This window comes from Peromyscus maniculatus, chromosome 9 (genome assembly GCF_049852395.1).
Source record: "Peromyscus maniculatus bairdii isolate BWxNUB_F1_BW_parent chromosome 9, HU_Pman_BW_mat_3.1, whole genome shotgun sequence".
NCBI classification, from domain to species: Eukaryota; Metazoa; Chordata; class Mammalia; order Rodentia; family Cricetidae; genus Peromyscus; species Peromyscus maniculatus.
In genome coordinates this window covers 88,627,469-88,644,204 of record NC_134860.1, presented here as the reverse complement: position 1 = coordinate 88,644,204, position 16,736 = coordinate 88,627,469, and the positions used below count along the sequence as shown (strand labels likewise).

At 34.9% G+C, this 16,736-nt stretch overlaps 1 long non-coding RNA gene across 2 annotated transcripts in view; it reads right to left on the bottom strand.

The window, feature by feature from the left end:
- LOC143267197 (uncharacterized) overlaps nucleotides 1-16,432 on the bottom strand; it is a 28,253-nt gene extending 11,821 nt beyond the window's left edge. Inside the window, exons 1-4 of one of the 2 annotated variants that reach the window (XR_013042113.1) lie at nucleotides 16,183-16,432; nucleotides 13,064-13,194; nucleotides 12,657-12,852; nucleotides 7,100-7,591 (exon numbers count right to left, since the gene is read on the bottom strand). This is a non-coding gene — a long non-coding RNA (uncharacterized LOC143267197). Of the gene's footprint in view, nucleotides 1-7,099; nucleotides 7,592-12,656; nucleotides 12,853-13,063; nucleotides 13,195-16,182 lie in introns of those variants that run through there. The other variant, XR_013042114.1, reaches the window with a different exon arrangement.
- Nucleotides 16,433-16,736: the final 304 nt, after the last annotated feature.

Here is a 16,736-nt window from a genome sequence, read left to right as displayed (position 1 = left end):
CTTCTCCTTCTCAGAGGACCAATACTGTATTCTTGTAGTAATCAAGTGCCACTTAAATCTTAGTTAAAAATTATATTTGAAGTACACAGAAGACAAATATTATTACATAATTAGAAGTTGTTCATCTAACAATGAAATTAGGGAGACATTAAACACTTCTTGAATAGGGAAACACTATTCAATATTTATTATTGGAAATTATCACAGTATACTAACAAATATTATTTTCGAATGGTAAGCAACAATAAAATAAATCTCTCCATATTCTGCTTTCTCAATAAACCTGTAATTCTACTACTAAATACTAAATATGCGCTGTAGACTGCAAGGGAAATAAATGAATGGTATTTGTCTTGCTGTGTACATGATTACGTTCATTCCAAATCCCTGTGTATCACTTTTTCCTGTGCCATGGAACTGAGCAGCACATCATTTGGCTGAACTAAAAGGGGCAATTGGAAAGCAACAGCTTAACTGTAAAACATTTTGGCAGCAAAATGCAGTTCGACAATTTGTTATAGTCAGATCATTAGGTTAATCTGAAGTTGTGTGAGGAGGACGGCTGAAGGGAGGTTTATACGTCTAGGAATATTAAAAAGCAATTTGCACCAGAAACACATCCTCACCCTGCACTGTCTTTGAACATGTTTACAATGCTCTAAGAAAATCTGATGTGCATTTTATTTCAGGATTGAGTGAAGCAGGTGTTAGTGCAGTCAGGAGTGGAAAGAAGGAAGGATGATAAGTTGCGGTCAAATTTGAGTGGGTGACATTAGTCAGCCTGCTGTCTATATGAATTTGTGTATTATTTTCCTCATCTTGTTTAATTCACCGAAACATATTTTTCATCCAGTATGGTTTTATGATTGTTCTTCCTTTCCACATTCAGGTATTTTTTTTAGAAATTATTTCAATCCAAATATAAATTCTTCATTGTACTCTGTTTCTAAGTAAAGATTAGATTTATTGATCCAAATTGTACCTAGAATAAATATACAATAACATATTTTCCTCTAAAAACTGTTACATGGCTACTATCATCATAAAAAGCTAAGAAAAGTATAATATATTTAAATATAGATGAATGAGACATCCATTCATTCTTATTTCTAGAAATCCTATTAAAACATTCTGCACTCACATTTCTTTATTGGTCTTGAACTTTTCTAACTATCCTTAATTCCTAATTCTGTGTTAAACTACTTTTTTCATACCTTTATTGACTGTTGCAGTAAATCATCTTACAATCCAATGTATTTCTATCAATATCTTCAGTAATAGCGTCTCCTAAGCTTCTAACCAACATATTGTTCATCACATCTTTCTGTTGATCTTTGCCAGCTAGTGCTCACTTCATAAAGTATCTGCCCTTTGCAAGTGTTGTGATCCCACACTACTTCTCTCCTATACTACTTGGATGATGTTATTCTTGTGGATCTTTTTGTACACTGTGAAGACAGGCCACTCAGATTCGTTTAACAAAAAGCTGAACGGCCAATAACTACACAAGGAATTTACAGGCCAGAGAGGTTGCTGGTAAGAAGGGCAGAGTTGCCAGGAGAAGGAGCGAGACATGCAGAAGGAGAGGTAAGTGCCATGAGTACATGAAAACATGTGGGTTAGTAGAAATGTGTTAATTTGAGTTATAAGATTGAATTAGAAACAAGACTAGTCTGTTGGCTGAGCTTTCATAATTAATAATAAGTCTCTGTGTCATGATTTGGGAGCTGGATGGCAGGACAGAGAAAGACTGGTTACATGGCATTGTATCTTTATGAGACTTTTGTAACAACTCACTTAGTGATACTTTCACTCAGGCTGTTTCATTTTACCCACTAGTCTTTCATACCCTTTGTTTTACTTGAATGTTTATTTTTGTCTCAAAAATATTAAGAATACCTCATCCCCCAAATATATGACAATTGTATCTTGATTACTTTGACCTGAGGGCACTTGAGAAACAGTACATATAGAAGTGGGATAGATTGTTCTGTTCATAGTAAGCAATTAAAAATTGAGAAGAGGCCCTTCCTGTATTAGAATGAGAAGGTAACTCTTCTCACCAAAAGCTGGCAATTAATGTAGCAATGGGTCTGTACAAATGATCATACCCAAACCAACATTATCTTCCACAAACATTATACTACTCACTGCCACACATTTGTATCTTCCACAAACATGCTACATACTGCCACACATCTGCATCTTCCACTGGTGTTAAATTCACTTGCCTGGCCAACCCAGCTCGTCCTCACACATTTGCAGTGTTTCCTTGACTAAAAGACAAAACAAGCTTCTTGGTTTGGCTTTTAACTCCAGGCTTTACTTTCTTTTGATGGTCCACCGCCCACCCCACCCTACCCCACTCCCGCCCCCATACAAGTCAAAAAATGTCATTTTAACTTACTTGTTAATCTTGCTTACATTACATTAAATATAATTTTAGAAATAACTAAAAATAATTTAGAATCATAATTGGAACAAATGACCTTTGGGTCTCCCTAAAACAATTTAGTACCAGAGACATTTTTATTAGTTTGTTAATATCTACATCTTAATTTTCCATGGAAGCTATAACATCATTAGTTAAAATAGTCATTTTTCATCCTTATTTGGGCGCATGAGAATTGATCATATATCTGTGTGTATTGTGTGTTTATTTTCCAATTAGGTTACATTCCTAACCCTTGATGGTCTTATACTAGGTTGATTCCCAGTTTTTAGAGGAACAGCCATGCTGACTTCCTAAGTGGCTATACAAAGTTGCACTTACCCTGATTCTTTCGATCTTGTCCGATGGTTCTTTAAAAATATTCTTCCTGCTGTGTGTTTTGGCTGGAGATATCTCCATTATCCGAGTTGTTCAAAGGAGGAACCGCCACTACACTAGGCTCTTCTTATTTTTACATCCACAGCAGTCAATGAATTTCGGCATGTCTTTCGAATCCTCAGTGCTCTCATCACTCTGTCTCTGTGTTAAACTAGTACATTTTCTTTGCTTGCACTATAACTCCAAAAGTCAATTTTCTTTATTGTTACCCATATTGTTTTCACCACAGAGCTGTTTGTCATAACTACCCTAAAAACAAATGAATTTCTGCAACATAACAAATACAATTCTATAATGACTTTTAGCTAGTATATATAAATTCTTTTCTTTAAGCAGATAATGATGTACTTCACTTACAGTTTTGAAATCTAATCAAATCCCAAGGTTTTATTATATTGTTTTTCAATCTATATTTTTCATTTTTCTATTAGAAGATTGTTCCTTATTAATCATTCTGTCCATAAATTTTTGTGGTCAAGGATATTCTCAATCTCCTCATCCTCCTGCTTCAGCCTCCGAAGTCCTGGAATTACAGGTGTGCACCACTACACCTGGCATGAGGTTTGTTTTTTATTTAAATGTTTTATTTTAATTTAAAACTATTCTTATATTCTTATATATTTGTTCATTCAGTGTGTGTGGATATATGTGAATATATATGCCACAGTATAGGTAAGTAGGTCAGAAGATTACTTGTAGGAGTTGGTGAGTTGGTTTTTTCATATTAGGTGACACTCAGGGATTGAACCTAGGTAGTCTGGCTTGGCATCAAGTGCACTTCTCTACCAAGCCATATCATGTGCCATGCAGTTTTGTTTGTTTGTGGCGTTTCCTGTATTGGAAACTTGCTAGCAGCCCGTGGTTCCTTTGAATGCCTGACAGTCTTTCTGCTTCCACCTACAGAGTGCTGAGTGCAGATTTCAAACACAATGCCAGGCTAATTCTGTGGGGGCTTTTGACAGTTGTTTTGTGATCTAAACCTTCTTGACATTATATGAATAAATCCTGTTTTCCATTTACTCTACAAATGTATATACTCTTGGCAATCTCTGTCTCTTTCTGTCTCTCTGTCTCTCCCTGTCTCTGTCTCTGTCTCTCTGTCTCTGTGTGTGTGTGTGTGAGTGTGTGTGTGTGTGTGTGTGTGTGTGTGTGTGTGTGTGTGTATGTGTGTGCGTGTGTGTGCGTGTTTTCCTTATGACAGCAGAGGTTCCTAATAAGTGATTGGGAGTTTGGGTATATTCTTTTGTTTTTATGGAGAGTAGAAATGATGTGAACTCAAGTTGCAGGTCATGTCACCAAATATATGCTGGATCTAGTCTTTTTAATTTTCCCTCCTTTTTAATTTTTTTTTCAGACAGTACAAATTTGTTCAAATTTCTCCTCCTAAGATCTTCACCACCCTCCTACTCACATAACTTTGTGTTCATTCTCTCTCTTCACAAAAAGGAAGAGAGAGAGAGACAGAGACAGAGACAGAGATAAAGAGAGAGAGACACAGAGAGACACAGAGAGAAAATCAGAGAGAAAATCAAAGCAAAATTGGAATTTTGGAGTTTGTAGTTTTGAAAAGAGGAATGATATTTCCGTGCATGTCTGACAGTTGCATGATGTCAGTGGGGACCTAGATGACTTACCGGTTCTGATCAGCTTCCATCCTTCAGCTTCCTAACACCACTTTGCTTGACAGTTTAGGTTAATTTCAACTTAACTATAGAAGCATTACTAACCTTCAGATATAACAAAAAGCTCTCTTGTGATGATTATTTCAGGCAATAAGGCCAACCTAATGCCTTTGACAGGGTATGACCAGTGGATGGCAAAGCACACTATACTGTAGCAAACAGACATCGCTCCTAAAGCAGACACGTATTCAATGACATATGTGTGCAAGGCATTGGAGGCAAAAAGGAGAAATTTAAAGATCTTAGAACTATTTTTATTTGACAAAAAGTCAGCAATGATAAATACCATTTAAAACTAGTTGTTATTTGCTTCTTACAAAATAAGTAAGTGGTGAGTAGTTGGCATTTTCAAAGTTCGGACTATAGTCCCAAGTGCAGACAACCTGAAAGCATTTCATTTGGCAGGCAACTTCTCCCTAATTCATTTTTTTTTTAATCATAGAGTATGCTTCACCATCAAAAGATAATTCTTATCATTGACTCCATACTATTTATTTGATGATTTCCATTAGGCAACATGCCAAGGACTGCTAAATTTCAGTTTTAAGATTCCAGTGACATTTACAATTCTCTAATATATGTGGGCATGTGTGTGGTGTGCGTGTGCATGTGCGTGTGTGTGTGTGTGTGTGTGTGTATGTGTGAAGTTTACATTAAAAGGTTGTTATTAAATCCTTTTTTTTTTAAATGGGCCAAAATATAAAGAGGGAATGGCAAAGAATAAGGGGACACTGATATATTTCTAAACAATTTTTGGGGCATTCTAAAACTATGTTTTCTTGGTTTTAAATAATAAAAAATTTGTATTGAACTTATAAACACCAAGTTTTTTTGAATTTTGCTGCTAAAAGTAATGGAGTTTTTTTTTTAAAAAAACTTACACATGGATTTGAAAAGATTAATTAAATACTAAGACATAATTACATGGAACTGAATATAAAGATTATAGTTTGCATTATTAGAACAAATTTCCATACTAAAAAGACTCAAAGACATGGGTTTTATTGCCAATGCTCTTAAGATTCCCACTCTGAAACCAGTGAATTATTTGTATAAACCACAGCTTCTCTGAGGGTCAGGATGCTACTGATGGAAACTTTCACTCTTTGTGCTGTTTCTTTAAAAAAGTTCAAAACTACAAACAAGATGATGTTCTGTATGATAAACAACCAACAGCTCAGTTGACTGAAAAACACTGAGTAATGTCGATAAGGTTTTAGGAAATTTTTCTTAATTCAGAATTGATCAGTGAATCTGGTCTCATGCATCCATTTCAGTGTGAATAATAAATTTTCTTTCCTGATCAGTTCTCTTTCTTCCTAAAAAGTTCTCCTAGATCACACTGCTTATTTTCTGAACCCCTTTGGTCTTTTACTTGGCACTCGATCCACCATGTCACAAAAATTCAGATTCAAAAGCAGTTTCTTTCATTCCTAGGTTTGTTGGTCTGTTTTAAATCCTCTCTCTTGACCCTTTATCTTAGCTTCAACTTCAATTAGTTATTTTTCTGAAGGTATCCATGAATTATTCTTTCCTGTCAAATTTGCTTCGGGATAAGTATTTCCAATTTAAAGATAGTTTTTTTTTTAATTGTAAGATAACATAGGACAGTTTTGAAAAGTAAATATTTATGCTTTTGGCATATTGTTTTCTTGAACGTCTCCATTCTATTATTTGTTTTCTTATTTCTATTATTTGTTTTCTATTGCCATTATCATTTTCACAACCCACATACTAAAACAACATCCTCTCTCTTCCCTTCTTTTGTAGCACTGACTGAAATTATATACGTGAAGGAAAAATGCAGAAATGTACTGAATGATAATAAATAGTACTTTCAACATCCTGTATTCTGATTTCAGCATACTCAGTATAAGAAATGTTTGCATTGGTGAGGGTTAACACAACATTTTTTTTCATATTTTATGTCTACACATTTTTTTACATATTACATATGTTATGTATATGTTTAAATTTGTAATAATATATCTATCTGTATTTATTTATATATTCTTTGAAAATATTAGATATTTCAGATTTAAAATATTCCCAATTATAGTGTGTACAAGAATAATTAAAAATATATTTAATGTTTTATTTTACTCTGAGTAAGGCAACATTGAGACTAAGGATCTGGGAGCATGGCATCTCTGTAAGGAGAGCTGACATTCCCGAGTTTCACTTATTCCTCTGATTTACTTCTCATCCAACTGATTTCATGAGTTTATTAGTGTGCTCAGGCCAGGGTGCCCATGCTTTGACCTCCCTTTTCAACCATATGCTCACTCCTCCATACAGACTAAACCTTGAGGGGAAGAAAGAACATTAACAATTTGAACCCATATCACTGCCTTCACTATCTGTATTATAAATGCTACAAAGTCACAAATCAAATGCCAATGCAACATAGTAATAATGTAGAAAGATGATGTTAATTAGCATCATTTATAGTTTCATTGTGATTTGTATAAAAATACTGAACTACAATGGTAAGTATATGAATACTATGTTTAATAATTAAAACGTAAAGCACAGGAAACTTGAAGGAGACCACAAGTATCAAGGGAAAAACAAAAAGTAGGTACAATACAATAACAAATTTATGCATGAAAATAAGAAGAGAATAATAATACATAACCTCATTAAGTTAGCCAAGATTAATAGCTCTAGTATCAGCCCATTCATTTCTGGCTATCAGCACTGCTGGGTTCATAGACCCAGTTCATCTTGCAGAACTTCCACAAGCCATGAGATCATTTTCCATCATACTGAAAAATCCCTGGGTGTCAAAATAAGATGTAAACATACTAGCTCTAAGCGATACTGTTCAGCAGGTAGAGTACTTTAGATACTTTGTTACCATTTGTAACAAACCCTCTTGGAATTATATGAGCCTTTGTTCTCCACACTGGCTTCTTCAGCACCTATCCATCATTGCCATTAATACTGTAGAGCAGTTGTTCTCAAAGCTCACTAGCTTCATTTTCTTTTCTGAAAGCCAGTGTAGTTAGATTTCTGTTGAGCACCAAAGTCATTACTTTGCACTGTCTGACTGTGCAAAATCATTCTGATTGGGATTCTGGAAGCAGAATTAACACATCAAATACTTTAGAACTTGTAAAACATTTACAATCAGTGAAGTATGAAGAAACTCATAATATGGTAACTAATTTAGGCTACACTCTATTAAAAACAATAGGAGCCAATGACATCTGTTGAGTAAAAGCACTGGGCACACCCCTTGACATGTGCAAACCTGATAAGCTCAGGCATGATATAAAACAAGAGAAGAAATTTATTACTTTTCAATTACAGGAAGTAAAGGTATGCAATGAATATATTATAATTCACATGCAGGATCTTTATGAACAAAGAAAAATGATGAGCTTTTATTGAGACATGTATATTTCATATGTATACATTATATATGTGCATGTCATTCTATTCAGCTATAAAGAATTATGAAATCATTACATTTGAAAGTAAATTAATAGAACTAGAAAATATCATAAGTAAGTTAACTAAGATTCAGAAAGAAAAATGCCATATGTTCTTTCTTGCTTATGGATCCTAATTCTGAAACTTTAGAAGTGATTCTATAACCCAGAGCAATCACAGGAACAGTAAAGTAAAATGGACCAGTGGTTGTGGTAGAAACTCAAAAAAGGAGGTGGTGGAGTGAAGTTACTATTAAGAAGAACATGATAAAAACAGGGGGCAGGGAGACTTTAACTGGGAGAGAGATAGGAGGGCAATACAGAAGGAAAGGGAGAGTGAGTAAAATTTAGGATGTTTGAAATAGTCATAGTGAGACATCATTTTATGTTTATTTAATATTATATATATATATATATATATATATATATATATATGAATGTATGGAAATATTTAAGTAAGTAAAGTTACTCCACATAGAGTAATATTTATCACTCAAGAGCCATAGACTCTCCTTGATAACAAAGATTCCAGTCCCAGGAATGAGAAACGTCACTAAGTTGGTAGTCAGGAAAATCCAGTAGGCCCCAAGATACTATAGATTTCTGCCACTGTCCTTGGTTTCTTCCAGGAACTTGAATGTAAGACCTTATTCCTGAAGACATCACATTTTAAACATAAGTCTCAGGAAAATTCAACTTGAGCCTACCAGGAAGCCATCTCCATAGTGACTAGCTCTCACAACATTCAAAGGTACCATGGACGCTGCCAAGGGAGAAAAGCAATCAATATTCTTATCCAGCTGCTAACCCTGTAAATCACAATATCCAATTTGGCAATATATTCCCAATTGCACAATAGTGACACTTATGTCTTGGGGATAATCAACAAGTGGATAATTGGACTTAACAACCACTCAGTGGGTGGGAATCAATGCCTGATTCTGTTAACCTAGCAAACTACCCTTAGCTAATAAAGCACAGGCCCTAGTAGAAGCACCTACTGCCATTTTCTTAATCCATTAGAATTTCTAACTGCATTCTAAATACTTCCTGTACCCCCAGATAAATGTAGCTTCCATGCACCATCACAAAAGCTTCTATTATGCAGCAGATAGAGATTATTACAGAAATCAACAACAGATCAAAATGTGGACATCCGTCAATGGTGTGCCTAAACTCAATTGATAAAATGGCAATACGACTGCTCTATCTAATGTTTAGAGAACATTACAGGGCGGAGGGGATAGTAGATGACTCAGAGGACTCAGGCATTCACTAGAAGATAATGTGTTCAGCATATAACAAGAAGCTATACCCATGAAATCAAAAACTTTGGTCACTGAAACAAGAGCAGCATATTGACATCATAATATTTGAGATGCCTATGCATATGAAAGACATATCAGAAGGACCTGCACCTAGATGAAAAGATACAGATAATTAGTAACTGCTTAGAGAGGAAGACTCAGTTTTCTCCAGGGGCAAGACCCTTGATAAGTTACCCAGTCACAAGTACTAAACTCAAATACATAGAAGTAACACTAAATGGGCTCTGCAAGCAATCTATCTATCTATGTTTCTATCTATGTATCTATGTAGCTATCTATTTGTCAACTATATACCTATCTGCCTTCCTATCTGTATAGTTACAAATAATAAATAATAAGTTAAGAAGATAACAATAATTAAGAAGGAAGGTTTATAATTTTAAATTGAGTTGGGGTGAGATATGGAAGGAAGAAGATATATTGATAGAAGTGATGTAAATACAGTATTCCTTTGGGAAATTTTCAAAAAATGTTGGAAATATATATTTTTTCATACAATATATTTTGATTAGAATTCTGCTCCCCCAACTTCTCTTCCCAGATGCTCCCCACTTACTCATCCACCCAAATCAATACCATACCATTTATCTATCTCATTAGAACAAAATCCGGCTTCGAAATTGTAATACAAAATAATACAAAATAAGATTAAATAAAAACAAACCAGAAAAGCAAATTAAAACAAAACAATTGCCAAAGATAATGCACAATCAACACATATGATGTAGAGACCCAAACATTTCCACACAAACAGATTGGTTGTTTTCTTTTAAATTTCTCTGGAGGGATTTATTTCAAACAAATATATACATAACTGTAAAGGAGTGTTTTCAGTCATTTAAATGAATGTGGGCTTTTTCTTCCTGAATGCATAGGTGATTGCCTGTAATAGAATCTGTCTACAGCTAACATAACCACAAGGAGAGAAGACTGAGTATAGAAGAGGTTAATCAGTTGACTCAAGGCCTAACCTTATGAGGCTGCCATTATTTGAATATCTGTATCCTGTCTATTTCTGTTTTCTTTCATTATGGTTTTACTAACATCCTATACTAAATGCTGAAGCTACTGACAAGGAGAGGCTGTTAAGGAAGAACCATGTTTTTTGGTTCTTACAAAAACAGATTACAAATGGGGAGAGAATTTAAATTAATGTGACACAAAGATGTTAGGAAAAATAAGCAATATCTTTGAAAACATTGCATTTCAATAGGTATTGTCTTTCTTAATATGACTCAAAAACCATATACTGTTTAAAATAGAAGAAGAATTGTTTACAGATGCATAGTGTGCTCTCATGAGCTTAAATTTATAAATATTTTTTCAACTATTAGCAGTGAGATTCAAAAAATATTCATTTGTCAAATATGTATGTGTGTACACATACCTTTGTGTGTGCTTGTTTGTGTGTGTGATATGTATTCCTGTGTGTCTCTGTGTGTGTCTATGTGTGTGTTCCTGTGTGTCTGTGTGTGTGTCTATGTGTGTGTTCCTGTGTGTCTGTGTGTGTGTCTATGTGTGTGTTCTTGTGTGTCTGTGTGTGTGTCCATGTGTGTATTCGTGTGTGTATATGTGTGTGTGCTTGTTTGTGTGTGATGTGTGTTCCTGTGTGTGTGTGATGTGTGTGTGTGTCTATGTGTGTATTCATGTGTGTATGTGTGTGTATGATGTGTGTGTGCTTGTTTGTGTGTGTGATGTGTGTTCCTGTCTCTCTGTGTGTGTGTGTGTGTGTGATGTGTGTTCCTGTCTCTGTGTGTGTGTGTGTGTGTGTGTGTGTGTGTGTGTGTGTGTGTGTATGGCCCAGCCTGCATGTGGAAAACAGGAAACAACTTACAGGAGTTTATTCTCTCATTTTACTAAGTGGGGTTCAGAAACTAAAGTCTTGTCAGGCTTGGCCTCATGCGCACTTCCACACTGACCCAACTTATCAGTCACAGAATGACATACATTAAAACTTATTAGAAATTTGTGCAAAACACATGGTTGAAAATCTATACAAGGAAAATAAGCAAAAGATTTATAGCCATGAGAATGTTCAAATTCATACATGTTAAGTCAAATTAAAATTGAAACCATTTTTTTCTATAAAGTTAGAATAAAGTACAATAGTTGATAGTAAATTGGCAAAGATGTGGAAAAATTAGTGGGACTCTGGAATATTATAAAATAAAGTCTTTGGAAAAAATACAAATAAAATGTAAACTTATGAATCCTTTGACAATTTCACTTTTAGAAATTTAGCATGGATAAACCCGTCTTTGTGGAATAGCATGTGGCCAATATTTTTCATTATTAGATTGTTTGTAACAACTAAATGAAGTCTCCGTCAAAATAAGATCACATATAATTTATGGTACTTGAGAAATGAGATTTAAGTCAGTCACAGGAGAAGAAGGAAGCAGGAGGAAGGAAAGAAAAAAGAAAGAGGAAGGAAGAGCATAGGAAATACATAATCTCTCCACATTGTAATGTCTCAACACTGGTTTATTTGCATTGGAGCATGCTCTGCAGTTGAAACATGCTTCAGTAGAAACTGTTTCCCTTTACTGTTGTTCTCCGTGACATGGAAGATGTGGTGAAATTGCCTTGGAATTCTCCTCTCCAATTAATCTGCTACGGATTGGTTCATTTTTCAAAACCCAACAACATTGTATCACATATTTTAAATTTACCTGTACACACACACACACACACACACACACACACACACACACACACACACGTATTATGTATGTGTATATATATACATATATATATATACATATATAATATATATATATTATATATAAATATGAGATACATATATATGTATCTATTTACTTTACTTTTTAGAGGAATCACTGTACCTAGTATACAAGATATTCTTTGACCAATGCTCAGAGAGACTGAACTTTCTTGATCTGTCTGCTATATTTAAAATAATGAAGTTTAAAATAGCATTAGCTGTCCATGCTGGCCTGTCAGAGGCTTGCCTGATAAGACACATACAGGAAATAAAGATCCCTGGGTATTTCTTCTTTTAAACTTGTTATTTTCATAATTACATCCTCAATAAAGTTCATTCCACATAGGAAGTTAATCTAATTTTCACTTTATTTCATCTTTTCTCTTTACTTTCACTGGCTATAATTATTATAATAATGAATTTACTCAATATTTTAACAAATATATAAAAAAAACCCTATGTAAAGTAATCGGTGCTGGTTTGTGAGGCCCTTCCTCTACAGTCTTCCAAACTTGTGACATCTGTCTTCTTTGACTGAAGTCAGTAGTAGACATTTCTTCTCATTCTAATCTTGGTACTTATAACTTCAAAACTGTTCGGAATAGGTTTAATTCAGAAATAATTTATTGCATGAAAGAATAACTCAAAACTTACCAATTAGTATTTCAGGTTGTAAAGACCTGCACTTGTTTTCAAAGTCTTTTGCAGTGTGGCCTTAAAATGTCTTCTAACCTCAACTCTGACATTTTAGCTTCAAACTGTTCCACCTCCTGACCTGAGTATATTTTCTCCATACATCTCTGTTTCTTTAATCCTTGTTCAGTTTTCCATTTTTAGCCATCATTATCTTCTTCCTGTGTTACCAGTTATGAGAAATGGGCATGTGCGAGATGGGCCACTTTCTCTATTAACATTACAATTTGCATTTCAAAACAAACATACAACCCTCCCAACACACAAAAAGAAAAGGAAAGAGCAATTTTCTTGTGTTTAATATTGTGATCTCTCACTCAGATCTGTTCAAGATCAATCATTTACGAGATATCTACAATTATTTCTACCTGCCACCTGTGAGGCAACCTACTGCAAGCTGAACTCCTCCTGAGATTTCATCCTATCTTCTTTCTTTATAATAAAGTGAAATATGTCCAGGAGCACTCCTCAACATCAGATTTCCTTCTTGAATTATCTCCTAAAGACATCATTCTCATTAGTGTACATGTTAAATTCTGCCTGTTCTGCAATGTGCCTCTCTCTGTAACACTAGCTCATTAGAATACCTTTTCACTTCTGGAATAAGATCCCTCCATTTCTTGTGTTTGGAGAAATCTTGATTTGGTAAATATTCTCAGACCTTGACTTCCTCTTTGTTCTTGTTTTGTTTGAAGACAGGATGTAGCTGAAGATGACCTTCAACTGATCCTCCTGTCTCCACACTTTCTGTGTTGAGACTTGCTATGAACCTCCATACCTGGTTTAATGTTTTGCTGGAGACTGAACATAAGCTCTGTGCCTACTGGGCAAGTGCTTTACCTACTGAAGTATGTCCTAAGCTGATTTTTCTGTTTTGCCTTTAGACCACGCTTGTACCTTTGCACACTTCAAATTTGTATATTTAAACTTCTTTTGCACCATTCTTTTCAGAATTCACCAAAGTAAAAGTTATGCAATTAGCAATGATTTTACCCTACCTTCTAATATATATGTATGTAACATATAATAATTATCTAGACTATATACATTAAATTATTTTACATGTAGAATTTATTAATTTGTTGTACTTAAATTGTTAAAAAGAATATAAGGATAATTTCAAGCAAACAAAACATTTAAATACTCCTTTACAAATGCTAAATGCTTTATTATTATTTTCTTTATTTAAAAACTATATTACTATTATTTATTAAGGAAAAGTCACACTATAAATGACTTGGTTGGCCTGGTGCTAGCTTATAGAACAAGGTGTTTTAACATTTGTAGTCATTTCTCTTGCATCTCATTGTAGAATCTTTTAAAAAGAGACTATGGATAGCTGAGAGGCCAATGCTTGTCAGGGATAATAGTGGTTATAATGTGGACTGCCCCTGGAATCAACTGAAACTCAAGATGCTGTGCATGGCAACGAGGAAATTTTTGTGAGGGATTTGCTAAGAAGAAGAAAGACCGCCCCGAAACCTGGGCCATTGCTTCTGGTGGAAGCCTACAAGAGGGCATGGAAGAAAGAAACTTTGCTATCTGGCTGCTTGCCCTCACTTCTACTTGCAATTCTATCTAGTGTCTTGCTGTGGCATTTCCTCACCTAGGTTAGAAACATCTTTTTCAGGATTTGACATCGAGGGAAGATCAACAACTCACCAGAAATCTTCCGGGTGGCAGCACAAGATTGGGATTGTTGAGACATCCAACATCCAAGAGTTGGGTGCCAGTACAGTAAATTTATACACTTGTATATCCCTTTAGAGAGTTCTGACTAATACTCTGCTCCTGTAGAAGATCATGGTTTGATACCCAGCACCAACATGGCTTAGCAACTCACAGCCAGCTGCTAACTCCTATACCAGGAGACCTAATGTCCTCCTATTTCCTATTTGAACTCTACACTCATTCATGAAAGGTACTCATGAAAGCAAGCAGCCATATAATAAAATAATATAAAAATGTATTCTTAAAAATTAAAATAAAAAATCTCTAGAAATTATTTTCTACAACAGAAACATGATTATGGTGCCTTTTAGTAAGCAGTAAGGTTTTTCTGTAATCATATTTCCTAAATCAGAGTTAGTATAGTTAAGGATATGAAAGAAGTAATAGACATCACAAAACTTGGAAATGATCAACTCTGACAGAAATCTCAAATTTTATTGGACAGTATATAAAGCTACAGATCAACTCAAAAAAGTAACAGAAAATGGAGAATCAAGGGTAAAATATTAAAAACTGTAATATAGAAACAGTAATATATGATAATAAAAAGTAATATTGTAAATATAAAAAATAAATTCTAATTCTTTCTGGACATTATTAGAAAGTTCACAGCAATTCACCACATAAAACTTTTAAAAAAGAAATCTTTGAATCTCCCCAACCCAAGTAAATAATAAGTGCTTAACAAAAGAGAAATTTAATTAAAATAATTTGGTCATTGCAAACTATGTAAATAACAAATTGTAAACCTATATCACATAAATACACTTTTTTGTTTAGCAGGCTGAGAATATATGATTATTATCAAATTACAGAGTAAAAATCTTTAGCATAGATTGCCTAGAATAATATACTGGACTTTTCACAAGGTTGTCATTTTCTATTGTTCAAAAACCTTTGTATCATAGAGATCTTTCAGACCATCTCCTTTGTTCATACTCCTACTTCTGTTTTTGTATATTCTCTATTGCATCCTGTCCACATTTATCCTGATCCATATACACTGTATGTGTCCTTTTTATGAGTGAAATTTCTGATGTATTCACATTTATTTTCATGGCTATTTTCCATTTTTAGGAAAATACATAGTAATTTTAAGTGTTAAAAATGTTTATTCTCTGAATTAATTAACACACTAAAATATATAATTCTTATAAAGTAAATGCCATTTAGGTAACAGATAATATATTTATCTTTAATTGTGGTCCACCTGCTTCAAGAAAATATTTAGAATAGACACATGATGATGGTGAACTGTCTTTTGCTTTGTTGAGTGGCATAATGTGATTGTCTTTGAGAAATGAAATTATGAAATGAATATTGCGGATATTTTCAAATACCCAAAAATATGAAGAAAATGTCTATATATCCCAGAATTAAACTACCAAGGGATGCAAGTGAAAAATAATTGTAGTTCTTCCAAATTTAGTGAAGAATGTTAAATAAACTGAAAATACTCTGGGTTTGGTGTCCTGGGTTTCAGCACCAAAATGTTAGTAAATTGATGGCTGAAACTGTGAGGAGACAGTTCAGCTCTAGAGGGCGAGGTATCCCGGACACCTCAGAGCTACTCAGGAAAGAGCTCTGCCCTGAAGGTGTCCCAGACATCTGAAGCTGTTTAGCACAGCTGTGATGACTGAGACTGCAAAGAAACAGCCCAACCTTGGAAAGGTTTTCTGACTTCTTGAGAGAGTCAACTCTGGAACTGCTTCAGCAAGGAAGGGTATCCTGACTCCTCGGGAAGGTCAGGATATACCTGGTATGATGGTATGATGGTGAATGGTTTCCCTGCAGGACACAGCAATCCTGCTTCTCTCCTGGAGAGTCACAATCTCTGGCTCAGTGTTACCAGCTCTTTCTCGCTCAGTCCACTATGGGATGTCCCAGCAAGGTTCTTCTGTTCAGCAGTCAATGAAGGTCTTCACCCAATACTCTTTTGAGAAAGAGGTTTATTTGGGAAGGAGGAGTCCAGGACAGTAGCTGCCTCTACCCGGGTGGAGAGAACAGCTCACAACTGACCGGGCAGGACGGTTTATATAGGATGTCTAGGGGGCAGAGTCAACTGTGATTAGTTAGTTTTTTTTCTGCCCAGGGATTGGCCAGTTTTCTGAGCAAGGGGCAGAGATGGCCCTGATTTCAGGGCCAAACTGTGTTTCTTTCACTGGTCTTGCTTGGCTTTTTGACACTACCTCTAAGGTCAGGGCACATTTCTTCCCCTGACTCTGATTCTAGGGGCCAAGAGTGTTATTTTGGTACTAGTCTCAGAGTCAGGGCATATTTCCTGGGTTCTGGGTTTGGGAATAAAGTGTC